Here is an 18,789-nt window from a genome sequence, read left to right on the forward strand (position 1 = left end):
GAGGGTGTTCTCTGCCTGAGCGTGACCTGAGCAGATCATCTGGAACGAGTGAACGAGAAGGAAAAGAGACAGAAAACCAATTGGCGAGAGGTGAACAAGCCTCTGATAACATTTGCAAGGATGCACATGTGGTTCATGTCTCCATTCCTCTAGGCAATCTGCACCACATTAGGCTAATAGTATAGCTTAATATCTAACCCTCTGTTGAGGATGAATGCATGCACAGCAGTGCCATGTGATGCACCTCATGACATGGGGCTGAATTTTCAAATTCCGCCCATGCGCGCTCGGGAGAAGTTGAATAAAGTTATCACGGATTTTCTGACTGCTGAAAATGTGAGCTCCTTTCATCTGAGAGCAGGGAAAGTCACAGCACAGAGGTCTTTTGAAGACTTCCGCTAAAGGCAAAAGATAAAGGAAATGCTTGGATCTGCAGAACCTCCTCGCAGAATCCAAATTGGCTTCCCATCGTCGGAAACCAAAAAAGAACAAAAAAAAAAAAAAAAAGTTCCTTTATCTTAGCTCCTACTTTCCCCTACAACCCGTTCCCACCCTGCTTGATTCGACGGTGCCCTATTTAGACAACGTTTTGATGTCTTGCACTACATGATCTAAAATAGCGCGGCTGGGATCATATCCTGGTATTATCAAGTGCCCTTGGGTTCTTGCCAGCGCTCCTCATAACTGGAGGGAAGAGTGAGAAGGGGAGGGGGGTGAAGATCAAAGTGACAATGTACAGTGCTGTGACTCTGCTGCAGAGAGGCTGGAGAGTGTCGCTGCTCCAGTCAGCGGGCACCACTTGCAGAGGCCACAGAGAGAGAAGGAGGCGATGGGTGGGGGGGGGGGGGGGGGGGAGTGGTATGTGTGGGTGGAGGGCACGATTGCTCTTCTCACAACACATCATGTTGATTTGCGAGATAACACTCAACAAGTTTGTGCATCATCTTTTGCTTACAGAAGAGGCGTTTTAAATTTTTTTTTTCTTTTTTAATTTATTTGACCACATCACCGCTGCACCCACGTTAAGAATATGATACTCTACAGGATATAAAAAAGAACTGCCAAAGTCCCAGTGAGGTCCACAATTAGCAGCCGGCTCCTCGGTACAGATTCAGATAAAGTCAGAGAAACTTTGCCACAGGGATGAGCAATGTTCATCCAAAAGTTACCCCCGTAAGTGTTCAGAGAGTCCAAAGGTTTGTGGCACAGAGCCATCTGGAAACTTAAAAACTGTCTGAAAGGGGTCAGGCCCTATCAAAAAAAAATGGTTCGTCCAATCACCTGCCGTCTATCAGACATAGTAGCTGAGCGCTGCCACAGGAGCCAGTTGGTAAATCAACAACTTTTCCTCAGACCAACTCGCAATTTTTAAATCAAGAAAAGCCTTGGGTGCCGTTCTCTGCTCTCCTTACATGAAGTATCATCCCCAGCTCTATCATAACAGATAACATAGCAGCATCTATGCTAACCTCGTCAGGAGCTGCCTTTGTTGATTTTTTTTTTTTTTTTTTTAAATGGCCGGGAGCTGGATTATTTTAAATTATTTATCAATCTTCTGCTCATTTCTCCACATTGATGTTTGAGTCAAAAACGATGACAAACATTCCTGTGAGCTCAGAGTTTTCTGGTCTTGTTCCAACTCACCATCAGTCCTATTTACAATGACATCAAACAGGGAATGTCTATGATATGTGTACTTAAAAAAAAAAAAAGACACGTATTTACTGTCATCAAGTACTTATCTTTCAAACATGTAACCACCATTTCCTCTACGTCAGAGCCGTCTGTTTGGCTGCTCCGAGATTCGATTAATCAAATAAAGCAGCCTACCTCTCTAGAGAAACCAGAGGTATTTGTATTCTCCAGAATCAATAACTTTTGATAACAGAGTCAATAATGAGACTAAATACGGAACAGATTAGATTTTTTAGAGCTTAAGTGGGACAAGCCCGGATCTCCTTCACCGCAGGTAGGACTACTGCTGCATGGACAAGTCTCGTCAGGAGGCGAACAGAACCGAAGTCACAAAAGACCTTTAATACAAGAGTTCTGTAAATTCAACTGTGAGCCTGAAGCAGCAACAGGAAAATGTAAACATGCTTGTTTGAGCTACGTCTCCATTAGATTTCCCCCAAATCAACAGATAAGATGTTTATAAATCTGGCTTTCATAGCTCATTAAAGACTAATTAACACTGCAAACCGATTTGATCTTTCCCCGGCAGTGTTTCGAAAAAAAGCCTCATCAAACACTAAACACTAAAACAACGGCGCGCTTTTAAAAAGCGAGCCCTCGCATCTTTCAACTCTCCCTTTCGTCCTCGCTTTCTTTACATAAACTAACAGCGCTCTTTTCTCCCTTCTTTTCACTTTTTTTTTTTCTTTTTCCCTGTAATCGGAAAAGTTCAAAAGCGAGCGGGGCAAAAATCTCACTCGGCTTTTCCCTCTCACCCAGTTTTTCTCTCAGCTCCACACTGCCAGGCTCCAGCCCCCATTTAATTCAGCACAAGTCTGCTCCTTTGATGTTAGCGCTCCCAGTTAATAATTAATAGCTCTTGGTAAGACGCTTTGAGAAGAAAGAGATCTCCCTCCTAAAGAATCTCCAGTCGGGCAGGCCTGCGCTGCAGTGCAGGGACTTGCCTGACGACAACAAAAATGCACCCACAGGCAAACTGGCTCTCTTAAAAAAAAAAAAGAAACGCAAACGTGACACATCTCCTTCCCAACATTGTAAAAAAAAAAAAAATTTAAATAAATAAATAAATAAAAAAATACAACCTCTGACACCAAAAGAGGGATAACTACTTTGTGCTTTGTGGCTGTTGTACTTTAATTTTTCTTCCCTTCTTAGGACTTTGTCATGTGGCTAAAAACCAAACTCCTCAGTGAGGAAACACTGTTTACTTCACCGACTTAAACTGGCTCTAGGATTTCAAGTGGCAGAGCTCCTGTGTAAGGAGATATGGTGCGAGCTATTTGAGTCGGTCCTCCGCTGCAAACTTTTCACAAAAAAAAAAGGATGAGCAACCACACGCCGGGAACGAAAAGCCATTTCACTGAGATTTGAAGATTTGAAGATTCGAGAGCGTCTGCTCGTTGGGCTGAAGTCGTTTTACACATTCTGATCTTCTCACTCGCGGCGGCAAAAAGCAGCGACAATGTGTCAGCTCGGAGAAATTCAATCATCCTTTTTCAGCCAGAGTTTGACCAGTAGCAGATGATAAGATTTGCATTTTTAAACTATCAACATACAAGGATAGGACAAGGTACATTTACTCAAGGACTGTACTTTTAACTGCACTGTTTCGAGGTTTCACATTTGAGTATTTACATTTACTTCCTTCTCTTTACTCCACTGAATGTCCCTGACAGCTGTAGTTACCGGTTACTTTACAGATTGGATGGTAGAATATGTGAGAATTGTCCAGCTGTCAATTCACACTCAAAACAAACAAGCAGCAGCATGTCACGAGAGCGACCGGTAACTGATGCTGTCATAAGCTAGTTAGCTTTATTAGCTGTGCATCTAGCGCGTGAGTGTTGGTGTTTACACCACCAGCACCTGTTGGACCTGCTGCTATAAGGATGTCATAACATCAAAACGTTTAATCCTTCACATTCTATTGACAATTTTTGTTAATTCTTTCAAATAAAATTCTTATATATTGGACCGTTCAGGAAAAACATCCACACACACATTGACATACTGATGGTGGAGGCTGCCACACAAGGTGCCAGCTGCTCATCTGCAGCAATTTGGGGTTCAGTGTCTTGCTCAAGGACACTTGGACATGCCGCTGGGGGAGCCAGGGATTCAAACCAGCGACAATTGCTTCCAATTGCCAGATGACCGGCTCTACCTCCTGAGTTTCAGCAGCCCCGATAGCTGATAATACTTCTGTATTTTCACTTAAGAGGAATTCAAATTAATCCCTCCACAGAAGAAGGCCGGTGATCAAGAACATGAAATTCAAAAAAACATTTATCCTCACACCTGAGACACGATCACCTGTTCAAGACATCGGTTGTGCTCCATTCATCATCCATGATCAAAACTCAGATTAACTTACTGTCACAATTGTCACTGTTGCTTTTTCAGCCATTAGAGCGCAAAGGAGCAGTTTATAACATTCCTCTAACAATGACTCAAGAGTGATCAAAAGTAAGACAAAATAAAAGTCAGAGACAGACAGGAAGAAGTAATCAAGAACTGTCTCCCCATGAAAGCTGCCAAAAAGCTGCCCTACTAATATTTTTCTCAAAGCTGAAACATGATCTCTGCTCCCACACGAGTGCTTGATCAGTCATCCATGCTCAACAACAACAAAAAAAAGAAAAAAAAAAAAATCAGCTAAACTCTAAACCTGCGCCTGGGGGTGGAAGTTTCACAGGTACTTCACAACACTGCCGGCTAAACAAACTTCCCGCTGGCTCGGAGGCATGAGAATTAGGGTACAATCTTCCCCGACTGAGCAACAACCGCAGCAGAAAGTACTGAGAACCCAGTCTAGACACAGAGGAAAATGAAAGCTATGTTTAGCATCCGTAAGTAAGCCTGCCAGCTTGTAAGATCTGAGGGAGAGAAATTTGCACTCGTGTGGAAAGAGATATTTTTCTCAGCGTAGCGCTCACTTCATCATTCACATGGGCCGATGACTGTCATATACAAGCCAAAAGCACATGCAGCTGCCGAGCGACGCGTGTGTCAATACAGGCGCACATGTAGAGATGTGCATGTGAAAAGCAGACGGCTGTGATGCGCAGCCACACACCTGGATTACACCTGCAACATCTGGCCGCACTAGTTGCTCCATCACATCACTCCCTCTTTCTTTTCTACTTTCTTCCCCTCCGTTCCCTTTTCCTCCTCTCCATGCTTTCCTTTCCTTTCTGTCTCTCTCCGCACTGCTATAATTAAGGCAATTAAGTCTTCAGAAGACTCTCCACTGCTATTATGCTGTAATTTCATGTTGCCTCCTGGCTTTACGGTTTATTAAAAGATAAAGGCATACTTTTCTCCCATGGATTTTCTTATATGTGGTCGCCCCCCCTTCTTTTTTTTCTCTCCCCTCCTTCCTCACTCCCTCTCAGGGCAAGGCATGTGAGCCAAGACATTATTTACATTCAACCAAAATAAAATCCACGTTTTTTTTTCCCAACGTGGCTATGCATCATCTGATTGGATGCTCGTGCAGCCCCGGAGAGGGAAGTGAAAACTATATCCAGGCGCCTCTTCCTCATTTATTCTCCTATACATGCCGTACTTTCTACACATGAAGTCATCTGTACTATCTTGACATTTTCATCACAACAGGATTTAGTCATTTCCCCCATTCACGAGGCACATTACTCAGCATCTTCCCGGTCGCCTGCTGTTTGATGTTAACACCTTGCCGGCCACCCGCTAATCTGTGATAGCATCTTATTCTCTTTGCAGACACACAATCGATTTGGCTGCGTGACATGTAATCAGTAATGAGTTTGACATCCCGGTCCTGATGGAGATGCGTCACCACAACGCCAAATATGGACTCTCCTGTTTCCACAGACTAGAGTGTTTTTATCTATATCAATTGTCAATGATTACATTATACACCAACTGTTTTAAAAGGGCCCTGTTGTAGTGTAGCTCATGTGTAGCCCCTAAGCTCTTATCAGAAGAAGTATGGTCCACAGAACACTGTCTGAAGCTATAAAGGTGGCAGGGTCCGCCAAATATTAAACAAAGTCAAACAGTATGAAACAGTGTTGTCCTTCCAGGTCAATTTGTTGTTGGGAAAACAAAGATCTGGTTCGTTGAGGCTTAAAGAAAGAAAAATCAGGCAACAGATTTCTTTCGCTGTGGATTAAAATGGATTTCCCAAAGTTGCAAAGTGCACCTTTAACCATCAATCATTTAGTTTGAGTAATCAATTAAGAAAAAATGGACAAAATTCACTGATTCCAGCTTCTTAATGTGAATATGTTCTGATTTCTTTACTCCTCTTTGACAGTATACTCAATATCTTTGGGTTGTGGGCATTTCAGTTTGTCCTCTTGGGCTTTTGGAAACTGTGCTCAACATTTTTCATGACATTTCTGACATTTTATAGATCAAAAATTGGTTTAGAACCAATCAAGGAAGTAGTCGTTAGTCGCATCCCTACCACAGAGACATAAACACTGTCCTTGGACCACTCGCAAGGGCACCATGTGAACTCTGTTACACTCTGTTGAGTTTAATCCTGCCAATAACTTGTGTTCATAACTCCCCTTTCCCTCAGTTCAAGATTTTGAGGGAGTTTCACTCTGGAAATTCAGATTAAAAAGAGGTAAAGTAAATAAAGTAAATGCAAACATTCTCTGGTTGCTGTGCGTTCTTTGCAGTTTTAAACAGGCCATTGCTCACCTTCCCAAACCTTTGAACTCTCCCATATTCCTGTTTAATATTAATTTGTATGCGGTTAGGCTCTCGGCTAGAGCATGCTATGTGTCCCGGGACATCTGACGCTTCTCGTTTCTCGAGCTGTGTAAAAATGTTTACGGTGCACATAAAAATCCACTTGTCACACCGGCAGAGGACAGGGGGCCAAGCCAGCCTCCTCGAGCTCCTTTCCACTGGGCCGACTTCATATAAACGGACAGTTTACCTAACATAAACACGCAGGGGAAAGAATCACTTGAAGCTCTCAGTAAGCTCAGTGACTGCCATTAATATCAAACTGCAGATGAGAGGTTGGGTCAGGAAGCGAAGGTGGACGTGTTTGTCCGACGTCTTCAAGTGAGGGTGCTGATCTGAGATCGGTTTAAGAGATAGAATTGTTCAATGAGGTGATAGTCTTAAGTTTAAAGTTGTAGCAGTTATTTTGCAGCAGGTGATTTCTGACCACTAGTGGGCAGAGAAACATCAAAACATACCAACGGATACACTGTCATCACCCATCACTATTAAAAAGGACTGTGAAGTTGTCTTACTAGCCTTCATTTGGAGTGGTAAGTTGTGTTACTCCCATCAACCATGTGGCTTTTTAGCTACTACTGAAGAAACAGGAGCTAAAACAGAGTGTTTCAGGCAGAGGGAGAATACAGTGCTGCAGCAATGGACAGTAAGAGAGAACTGATGTGTTTTTGAGCATTAAACCATGAACACCTGTTCTAGTAGAAACCCAAAATTAAAAATATGAACCTGAAAAATGAGCATAACGTGTCTCCTTTCAGAGGTGGTTACAGTAAGAGCAGCTGAGAACTAAATTGTAGAAGTGTGTGGGCCCTCAACTGAAAACAATGAGCCAAATATAGCCTAAAAAGTGAGAGCATCTCAAAGTGACAAGATTTAGACCTCTGATACCAGCTGCATGTACACAGCGGGCGGCGTTATGACAGAAATGCAGTTCTTTTTCTCCAGTTCATTATGCTGCTGCGCTGCCTGTAGCGATCATGTCATCATTTACTTTGTTCTGTGTTACAACCAACTGAACCAAAGACGTGGAGCAGCTCTGAATGAATACACAAGTCGTTGTCCTGGAGTGGCAAGAAGGACGGCATTGTCAGCTGTCCTCGTAACATGTGTTTAGGAAAAAAAAAAAAAAAAAAGGTTGCGTGGAGCATAAGCCACAGGTGTGAATGTTAAAACCAGTTGTGAGGTCGGAAGCACATATGGACGTAAGCCTACAAACACACATGGTTATGGTCTCTGTTACATAGTAGCAAAAGGACGGGGTATAGATATCAATACCATATTTAAATGTTTAAAAAAGTGTCAAGTTTTGTTCACTGGCATTGAATTTCTGGTCAGAACCATAATGTTTGACTTTCTTTAGTTAGAAAGACGTGTTTATTTTTCTCAGGCACTGAATACAAGTCTAGTTCTGCTGTATGTGGTGTGTTCACATATTGGGCTATAGGTTGGGGGGGGGTTGGCACAGTGACTCAATATGGTGAAACAGAGGGGTTTGTGGGTAAACTATCGACCAGTCCAGGAAGACAGAGAGACAGAAAGAGAGATCTGGGGCGGATGTAATGACCTCACGGTGAGACAAAGACGAGGCCTGCCCCAGGTACACTGATCCCCGACCCTACCTCTGTACTGTACATCATGCACATGACCAGCCTGCACACACACACACACACACACACACACACACACACACACACACACACTGTGTAATGAATATCTATGTCACCATCCCTGAGGGAAAATCAGCTTCCATGGGTGAAGTCTCGTCTTTCCGCTGGTTTTAAACCCCCAAATTTGTGGAATAAACACAGGAAAAAGACAAGATACTCATAACTAGGTCTATTTCCTTCAGAGGGAGATGTTTTTCAGAGGCCATCTTCCAAGGCCAAAAAAGGTGGTAATGTCAGCTTTGGAGAAAAGATGTGGGACAAAAACAACGCATCAGAGAAGGAGCCCGAGGTTTTCTTACAGTGTTACCTCTACCATCATCCAGCGAAGTTCTCTGAGTCAGCGTCTCTTAAAAGATAAAACTCTGAAAAACAGCCTCCTTCTACGATTGTTCTTTTCCTCTTCTTCGCCTCGTCTTTCCCAACCAGCAACACACACCCCCCGCCCCCCCCCACCTCCACCACCCTTTCTGTCTCTGCCTCAGCGCACAATGTGGGGTGGCCATTCACCCACCCATTGCATAACCAGAATTATACAAGTGAATTGTGCTATTAAAGTGTGTGTGTGCGTGCGTGAGGGGGCACCTCTGAGGGGGCCTGCCAGTGGAACTTGGCAAAGAGCCGACCCCATTAAAGAGTCGAGTGAGGGAGTGAGAGAGTGAAGTGTACCCCCCCATCATAAGACCCATATATAGGTTATCTCATTCAGTCTCACTTTAATCTTCTTCCGGTACTTTACCAAATCCTGACCTTAATATTTACTAGGTACTTCAGTAAACATGCAGAAAAAGGTCTTGCAAACTCATGGCGCGTACAGTCAGACTCGTCGCCTTAAACATAAACTGACATGAACATTATTCTGTGCATCTATGTTGGGCAACATCGGGGGATATTGCTGAAAGAAAGAATTCAAAAATTCAACAACCATCAGCTCCTCACACAACAACGCAGACTCCCAGGTGCTGAGCCCTGTGGGTCTCTACATGAACACATCAGAATGATGTTTCCAAAACAAAACTTTGCAATGTCAGTCACATTCCAATTGATGGGATGAGATCGACACTTAAATCCTAAGAAACTAGACAATCTAATCACAATAAATCCATCCATTTTGGTGTGTGTTGGTTTTTTTCTTGATGCCGAATTTGCCTTCTTGTCAGTGAGCCTGACACAATATTGGGACCATTTTTGTTTGGTGGCAAAACATGTTTAATATTTCTTGAAGCCCGTAGCAAATCCTAAAAACCCCGCTCTGTTACTGTTTCATGTTTCAAACAGTATCTTATTAAGGGGAGCCATGGAAGCAAAAAAAGAGAGATTGGAAATGGATGCCAAGTGCTGTTTGTTTCTATAAATTAGACTACTGAAACTTTCTTTGTCAAACAGCTTGTGTTTGAAACATCTCATTATCTTGAAATGTAAGATAAATCATGTGTTACTTTGGCTTATTACTCACAGTAATGAAAGAGAAAATCACCTGCTCCTTAGCTCTACATCTTTTTTTTTTTTTTCAAAAAAACCAAAAAAACCAAAAACACAATGTTTTCTTCATCGGGTTACATAACAAAGAGAAAATTGTTCTGAAACATCTAAATGCTTGTCATCATGTGGCCACGGAGAAGGATTTCAGAGGAAATGCTGTGGTTTTTATGAACTAACAGACTGTTTTAGAACTTTAAACAAGCCCCGAATTGAATCTGTCTGTCCTTTTCAACCGTCTTTATCGTCGCAGCACATATATTTTGGTGATTAAAATAAACTGCGGGACAATAATATGCAATAACACAAACGGGACAATTTTGTGTGTAGTGAAGATGTGATTAAATGATGGATGAGGCTCAAAGTTCTTGTGAAATCCTGAGCATTTTAAACAGTTTTCTTTCTAAATATACATGTTTGTCTTGCTTGTTGTGCACCACAGAGCAGCCTTTTTCCTGCGTCTCTCTCCCCGGTCAGATGCCTTGTGGCGTCGGGCACACACACACACACGCAAGTGCGCCGTCTTAGACCGCTGCTTATCAAGAACCCTTTCAGTCTTTGGTCCTCCTGCTGCCCACTGCTCTACCCTGCCGAGACCAAACGCTGGGGCTGGAGGAATGGACAACCGCTAATTAAATTTCCTCCACTTTTCCTCTCTGTCCCTCCCTTGTTGTTTTCTTACCGGTTTTGGGCTCTGGTCCTTTGTGATTCACAGGAAAATAAACACGCTTCCTGACGAGGGACGAGAATACTACTTTTTAAGTGCTTCTTCTCCTCCCGAGTGTCTAAACAGGAGCTGTTTGGAAGAAAGTGGCGGGAAGTGACGGTTAGAAAGGATTAGTGATGGAAAAGTTTGAAGCAGGAACGCATAATATTAATTCAATTATCTGTAGTGATTAGACGACTGCCAGTCAAAAAGTCCTTGATGTTTTCTCAGCGAACATTCAAGTTTGAAGTTAGGAAACACACAAACGCAAGCATGTCTCATTTTTGATCAGCGAGGTAGGAGCTAGCTCGTGATAAGAAGAATCATATTTGAAGTTTTGACATCAGGTTTTTTTTTTTTTTTTTTTTTTTGCTTCTCAGCTCTCAGAGGAACACCTGAGGGTGGAGGAAACTTTTCCTGCTATTGAAAATTCTGAATTACCATATTTTTCATGAGATGAGAGCTGTCAGGCGAAGGGAGGGAAGGCGAAGTTGGAAGCAAGTAAAGACAAGTGAAATGCTGGATTTTTATGCTTGCCTGCTGCAAGTCTCCCAGCAGATGATACGTTGAATGTTAAGTGTTTTTCTTCAACTTTCGAGGATGCAGATGACTTTTCCCAACACTTGGATTTGAACGGTGGGGTCAGGCGGGGTGATGGGGCAGTTTAGGAGTGCGTTACACAGAAGCCGACTTCTTCCGAATCATACAATATGATTTATCTTTTATATTTTACTGTCAGTCTCTTTTTTGACTCTGCGCTTTATATCGTGCATATTCATAAAGGTGGACTACGTAAGAATTTTAGTTCAAAACATCTAAAATGATCAACAGGAACAACAGTCCTGATGTTATGTCAGTGTCTATGTACTGTGTTGCAGAGAAGTGTGTTGGAGTTAGCATGCTAACCAGCTAGCCCCGGCTCGTCCTGTCTCATAATACTGCTCTGAGTCTCTCAGTCCGGACCACTAGCTGCACGGCTAACTGAGCCAGCTAGCTAAAAGGCAGCTGCAGTTAGCGGTTCCTCTTGTGATGTACTGCCAATTCTTACATACTTCAGCTTGAATCTATCAGTAGTAAAGAACTGCTTTGATTTAATGACTCTGCTTGAAATGGCACTGCTAAGTACAGTCAATGATGATTTGGAAGGATTTTCCAAGAAAACTCAGGCTGTATTCAGGTCAAATAATGCCCTGCATCGATTAACACAGGGTTGTGCAGCCTGCTGGCAGCATGACGTCGTTTGTGGCACAAAGCAGAAAAGAAGCTCAGAGCAGTTTGGTGGATCTCTGTTTGTGCATGTGTCTTTCTCTTTTCTCTTTTTTGCCAATATGATGGCATGTTTCATCCTAACACCTTAAGGTAATTTCAATCCGCCCTTTTAGGAGAACATGAAAGTATAGTATCATGCTAGCGTGCTTTAATTTAAAGTGCCAAAGGCTTGATCAACAGTGGTGACTACCAGCTAGTCTGTACGCAGGATTATGAAATAGGTCGCCACAGCGCAACGTTATGTTGCATTTCTCCACAAGGTTCTGTTTAAGTTTTTCGCAGCAGGACTTCTGTTGTCCTCGCCACAGTAACTCTGATCCTTTTGGGTGGTGGCACAACCTTGTTCAACACCAAAATGAAAAAGTGGAGCATGCCAGCAGCTTACATGACATCATCTCTACACAGGCAGCACATCAGTTTCTGTGCCTCGCTTTACCCAGGATGCTTCAGTGTGAACGTTCACTTTAATCCAAATGTAGTGATTTCAGTCGAGCCACTTCTCTCCTCCTTCCCTTTAATTCGTCTGCAGTCACACGGTTTGTCTCTAATCTCTCTCTGCCTTGAAGCTGCTTTAGGAGACCAAGTCCCTGCTTGCATGAAAGAGAAGTTGCAGTTGCTTCTCTTTCTTGTAACTCTCTCCTGCTGCTGGTGGAGGGGTGTTGCTGCTGCCTGCTGTCTTCTTTCCCTGGGCAAACAAGGCAGAGCAGGTCGGGACTCGGCCCCATAACCCCCATTTTGCCTCTTTTCCCGCTGTACCTCTCGCCTGCAGAGGAGACTGACTTAACCTCTGGTTGTTCATGTCATTTCAGCGCATGAACACGTAAAAGAAAGTGCTGACGGAGAAGCTGACTGGGTCTGTAATCTCTTTGCGAAGAGGCGGCGCTTTCGTCGGGCTGTCACTCTGATGATATGCATCACTGTCATCGCTGAAATATAGACAGCAAATGCTTTGATGACAGAATGAAGAAAGATGTGTTCTAAGAAAAGGTATGTACTGCATCCCTGATATACTGACTTTATACATTCTTTTCACATATGCAAGACTTTCCAACACCCGGTTGAACTGGTCACAAAAAAGCAAAAAAAGATAGCCATCAAGGGATTAGCTTTAAGGAACATAGTCCATCTCTCCACCAAACACAGCGAGCACCTTTTACTTTTGTCGTGTCCCAATGAAGATAACATCGAGGCAGGAAATGTCCGCGGCAGTAGAAAAAGGATTTGAGCAACGCATGGCAGCGAGATGGTGCAATATCCAGGTGTGTTTATCTCATTCAGCTTCGACTCCAATATAACAGCTCATTGTTGTCTTATCTCAAAAAATCATCCGTCAGTACCTGTGGCTGTCTGAGACCTACAACCGGATCAAACTCAGAGGTAACACAGCCTGAAGTGCACTTTTGAGGTACTGTGCCTCTAGTTTACTGCATATTTATTTTTCTCCATAACTGAATAAATAAGCTGTTCTCAGAGGAAAAGGTCTCCACAACACTATCTGAAGCTAGACAGCAGGTTCAGTCGTGAAAAAAAACACAACTTGTTAATTTACTTTGTTGAAGCATTTAAAACATTCAGGGATCCTTTTTCCTGATTAAAATGTAGTGCACTTTCAAGCATCAGATATTCTAGGAATGTGGAGAGTTTGAAAACTTTACTTTGACTAAAATTTACGGAAAGACGACTGCAATCAAGATGCCTGATCTGAATTTTAGTGTTTCCATTGGTCTCCAAAAAACAATGCTAATGTCACTTCCAGTTTCTGCCAGGTGCACTGCCATTCTCTCCTCCTCCAGGTTTCCCTTTCCCGTCTTCCATTACCTCACTGTCTCAGAGCATGGGCAGCTCCAGTGTCGCCCTTGCACACACACGCACACACACACACACACACACTTTTTTTCTCCATCTCCTCGTGCTAGGCCCAACCTTGGCTCCCTGGCGAAGCATGAAAGAAAGTTTAAACCACATGAGCAGGATGACATTTTCACCCCCGCTAACCCTCCAGCAGAGGAATCATCTGTAGTGGGAAGAGGCATCAGATTAGCTGTGTAGGGACCAGGGGGCTTCAGTTTCCAGCTTCCGTGCCAGGCCGCGGTCCCGAGCCTTAAAGACAACAAGGGCTCTGACATACGCAGCGGGGCGCAGGGCACGAGGATTCTCACGCACACGGACGCATTCCCCCTACAAAGCAACCGGCTTAGACGGAGATGAAGAAAGAAAAGGCAGGGCTTTGGTTGACGTGGGTGGATGTCTGGTCCTATCTTTTCTAAGATTTACTTTTTCCACGGCACACCGTTTGATCCAGCGCCGCCCCGTCTTCTCCGGGTGCTGTTTGACAGACAGGGGAGCTTTGCTTGTGGCTGGCGTCTGACTTTCAAATACCAGTTGTGATTAAGAGCAAAAATCAATGTGAGGGCTAGTGGAAACTAAAAAGAAACAACTCCGACTCAGTGGTGCTTTCCTCTCTTTCCACTCCTCTCTTCTTCTTCGTCTCTGTCCTCATTTTCTTCCCTCACCCTTTCACTCTCCCTCCATCTCTTTCTCTCATCTTAAGTCTCCAGGGCTCCTTTCTTCTCTCTTTAAATAGGGGCCTGAGCTGTGAAGTCTAATAATGGTCATTTGGCCTCCCATTGAAAGCTGGGTAATTCGGCCCAGGGACGGCTCACTTTGAGCCACATGACACAAGGAGCTTCCCAGTGACCATGGAAACGAGCGCAGTGGGATCCCGGGCGCCTCCAAGCGCCGTGAAACGTGGTGAAGCGGTGATTTAAGAGAGAGACTGTTTTTTTCGGGAGGGGAGGGGGAGGGATAGACCGAGGAAGGTGGGTGAGGGTTCCAACACAGCCCAACGGTGAGGGGGTTGAGAGAGAGAGCAAGAGAGAGAGAGAGCGAGAGAGAGCGAGAGAGAGCGAGAGAGAGAGAGCGAGAGAGAGAGAGAGCGAGAGAGAGAGAGCGAGCGAGAGAGAGAGAGGCCCCTGCCTGGTCACAGTGGAAACCTCTCCCGACACCCCGCCAGGAAGAGCGGCCAAGATAATATCAGCAAGTTGAGGCGTACACAAACATGAAAGGAGAGCCCAAGAGGCAGGCCCCTGAGTGCTCAGCGCTTCACAAGCTTTTTTCTCCCTTTTTTCTTCTCTCCCCGCTGCTCCTCCTCCTCTCTTTTGCAGTTTCTCTTTCTATCCTTTCCTCCATGCTGCGGTGTTTCAAAGCGTTTGTTCAGGGTGTTTGGGGCAAGGGGCAGGTGGAGAGGAAGCTAAAGACTTAGCTTGTTCATTTTCTAACCCCTTTTTACACCGCAAGGGCTGCTTAAAGTGTGTGTCGACGCTGTTCCGTCTTTCTTTCTCGACTTTTTGATTTGATTCCATGGGCTGATGGAGACGTGAACAGAATCAATATTTTGTACTTAGAGTGCTTTATTGATCGTGTGGATGAAATCTAAATGTGAAACCCCTGTGAGAGCCCAGAGTTCCTAAAACTTTTCAATGTTTTTGTGGTAAAAAATTGTGCAGGGCTGCAACTATTGATCATTTTCACTTACCACCACTCTGTCGATTGTTGTCTTGGTTAAAGGTAGCAAAGGTGATTCTGGCAAAAAATAGCTGATGTTAGTCTCATTCTCCAGTCTACAAATACCAATGCTTTGGGTTAGGATTTCGGGACGGATTCCAACCGAAAGCCACTATCTTTATCCAGAATCTTCCTCCCTACCTTTTAATCAATTCGTTGTTTGGTCTAAAATGTCAAAACATTGTGGAAATTGTGCATCCCAAAGCCCATGGCGCACAACCAAAGGTTTACTGTCACCAAAGAGAAGAGGAACTTAAAAACATTGCTGTTTAAAATAATAGTGCACAACTATTATACCACTATATCAATTTGTTGCGGTTCTGAAAATGTATTTGACATTTCAGTGGCAGGAGAGTACAAAGACGAAGCGAACTGAAGATGAAAGTTCAGTGAAACCTGTACTTCTGAGAAGTTCATGAGGTTGCAACAACATTAGTCTCCATTATTCTTGATACTAAAAGCTGTCAATGGCAGCTGCCCTTATCAAAACAAGCCAACATTGACTTTCTATTTTCTGCATTCAACTGAAAGTAAGCCCCATCATTTTAAGCAACAAGCACAGGGGAAAAACTGTCTTATCAATACCTTGCATCTTTCTGGCTCCGTTATGAAAAAGATTTCTTTTGATAACTCAGGCTTCATCTGCATCGAACAAAAGCCGCCATTGTAAATCGATCACTAATGTGGCTTCACTGCAATTTTACAAAACATTCTCGAGACTGTGCTGTGTAAAACTACAGCAATTTTCTTTCTTTCTGCTATCAAGCCTCTCTTCTTCACTAAGGTCTTTGTAGTGCGAGAAGAAAAAAAAACATGAAAAATATATATATTTTTTTATACGGGTGAGAAGAGAGTGATGAGTGAGATAGGGTGAGTCATCCAGCCGTGTGCATCAAAACACAAGCTGATCTGCCAGCCTTCTAGTTCTTCCTATCCAGACTGATAAACAGTGGATGAGCTAATGCCGCCCACATGTACATGCACATGAACAGATACACCCACTGATCAGACAGTATTCCTCTGCATGAAGGCCAACGTGCTGCACTAGAAGTGGTCTGAGAACAAGGCCAAAATGCAGCCAGTTCAATCCAGCATCGCAGCGTCTTTACAACAAGCCCTGCGGCTTGACACCCTACTGGCATTGCCGTGGCCTCGAGACGACCTCTAGAACACACCTGAGTGTGTAGGACGGCTAACCTGGCCGCAGGCTCGGAGCCAGTCGCCCGCAATATCACACTCATCTGTCTGTTGCCATTTCTTTCATTTTAATGCAGGTCTCTCTTCTTCAGACATGCACACCATCCTTACAGCCCTGGTGCACTTTCTATACCCCTTGTCATTCCTCCCTCTCCCTCTCTGTCTCTCTCACTCTCACACACTACACCCTCTCTACAGCTCTGGCTGGGATGCCAGACACGGTTAGAGTCCAAAAGCCACTTAGCACTAAGACACAGCAGCTGTTTTCTCTGGCCTGCTGTCCCGTAGTGCCAACTTGAGGGCCATGGTAGAAAGGGACACACTCATCTGCCCCCTCACATTGTTCCATGGCAACTGCGGTTTTAGGATTGTGTTTATATGTGTGTCAAAGGCAGAACTTCCCACACAGGATGCACTTTTTATGGTTGTGTGCCTCTGGCAAAAACTTTAAAGTAGCTAGCTTTATTTCTGGGAGGATATGTCAATAAAGATCTTGATACTTTTCTTGTTGCTCTAGTTATTTTTAAGTGCTTTGTAGTGGCTGGTCCCGGGCCAGTTGCACTCCACTGCGATGAAATGTTGTCTTTGGCTGGTGTTTAAGGTGGAACTGATCGTGGTTCAGAGACGAGCTGGTCAAGGGCAGTGCCAGGCCACACACAACAAGCACATACCAGGGAGTTTTACATGCTATGCCAGCCAAGAGACTTGCTTTACACAAGCTGCAGGGCTGTGTGGGAGGATGGGTCGCATTTTTCTGCTTATGTGCGTACAAAAAAAAAAAAAAAGTTGTACCAAGCGAGACACAAATCCCAGCCACCCACTTACCAAACCAGACACATTCGCCTTCGTCATCTCCTTGAGAAGCCAAACCCCCAACCTCTTTCCCTTCCTTCTGTACTCCAACTCCCACTCCTCTCTGTATCCGTCACCACGCCACTTCTCTGCCTTCCCTCCCCCAGCCTCCCGGGCGGGGGGGGCTGATGTCATGAGAGCTCGGGGAGGATGAAAGGGGAAAAGCCGGCATGCTAAGGCCCCGTGAGGCCATTGGACTGACACCGCGGTACTTGAAAGAAGAGATATCTCACTGGCACTGTGACAAAGACCCCAACCAGCCTGGGCCACCAATGAAAGCCAGTGGCATGATTTCATGTTCCAGAGGAGTTGCCAAAAATCGCAATGCATGTGTGTGAAAGACAGCGTGGAGATGCTGGGGGGGTGGGGGGCACTTCTGAGAAAGTCAGGCAGCAGGAAATGACAACCAAAAATATGTTATTGACTGCAATAAATAGTTCAACTTGAGAACTGATACATGTGTACAGAGGGGTAGGCATGATTTACGACATTTACAAACAAAAAAAAAGACTGGACTTGATAAGCTGTAACTGATGGGAAGCACGAAGACACCTTGCAGTGTCTTCCATACATGACACCATATCTCAGACAAATAAACCACTTTTAAGAGTGTCAATACTAGCACAGTTAGCAACAGTAGGAACCAATTTGCACATGGTTTTTCCTGCTGCTGGGGGAGGGGCTTCTGCTGTGGCACACAGAAGTCCTTCAGCTCTCACAGGAACCAGACAGGAAGTGCAGGAAAAAACTGTGTACATATATGTGACACACCAGCACTTTGGTGAGGTTTGCACGTGGACTTCAGAGGCTGGCGTGACCGACCTCTTTTCCTCCTCTTCCTCTGCTGCTAATATTTGCTGATTCCAGTGAATCTCTTTGTGACAGTTAGAGCAGCCCAAAATCTCAGATTACAAATCTAATAACAGATTGATTTAATACTGACATGCCACGATTGATTACTTTAAATGTTCAGTCTGTAAAATGTGAGAAAAAAATGAAACAAATAAAAGAGGGAAAAATGTCCAAAAATAATGTCCAAAACTCTACCACCATATTGCCCCAATTATTTTCTATTTCCATCTGCTCGTCGATTGATTTTATTCGTTTGATCAGATTTAGACAACGCTGTTCAATTTTAAACTCAAAACAAAAAGCTGAAAATAAAGTAGTATTAAAAAAGACTGACAAATCAAAATCTGAACCAAAACAAAACCATACAGCAGCCAACATTAATGCCTGCATTAACAGCTGGGTGCTTAGATGGCTCCATCTAGTCTATATAGCAGCAGATGTGAAGTCGCGGAAAAGCTGCAGGAACCTGTACAGCCTATGTATTCTTCTTCTCCAACTGAAAGAAGTCCAGTTCTTGGGGACAGTGAAAGTTCATCCTTTTTCATAAATTGTTTTTTTTTTTTTTAAAAAAAAAACTTTAATCCAGGTTTAGCTCTAAAAAAACTCAATGACCATATGCATCAGCCAATTAGAATTGGAACTTAAACACAAGCATTCAGCCAAGTCCAAACGGAGGGTGTACTGTAATGCCCGTTGCTTGTTCCTCAGCACAGCTAGGGGCCTTGTGTTCCCAGACACTTTATATTTAGACATGGTTTGGCGCAAACA

At 43.9% G+C, this 18,789-nt stretch overlaps 1 protein-coding gene across 5 annotated transcripts in view; it reads right to left on the reverse strand.

The window, feature by feature from the left end:
• The window catches only part of znrf3 (zinc and ring finger 3), a 130,617-nt gene that overhangs the window by 11,701 nt on the left and 100,127 nt on the right, over positions 1-18,789 (reverse strand). The window lies entirely within an intron of this gene.

Source organism: Acanthopagrus latus, chromosome 5, assembly GCF_904848185.1.
Source record: "Acanthopagrus latus isolate v.2019 chromosome 5, fAcaLat1.1, whole genome shotgun sequence".
Lineage (NCBI taxonomy): Eukaryota > Metazoa > Chordata > Actinopteri > Spariformes > Sparidae > Acanthopagrus > Acanthopagrus latus.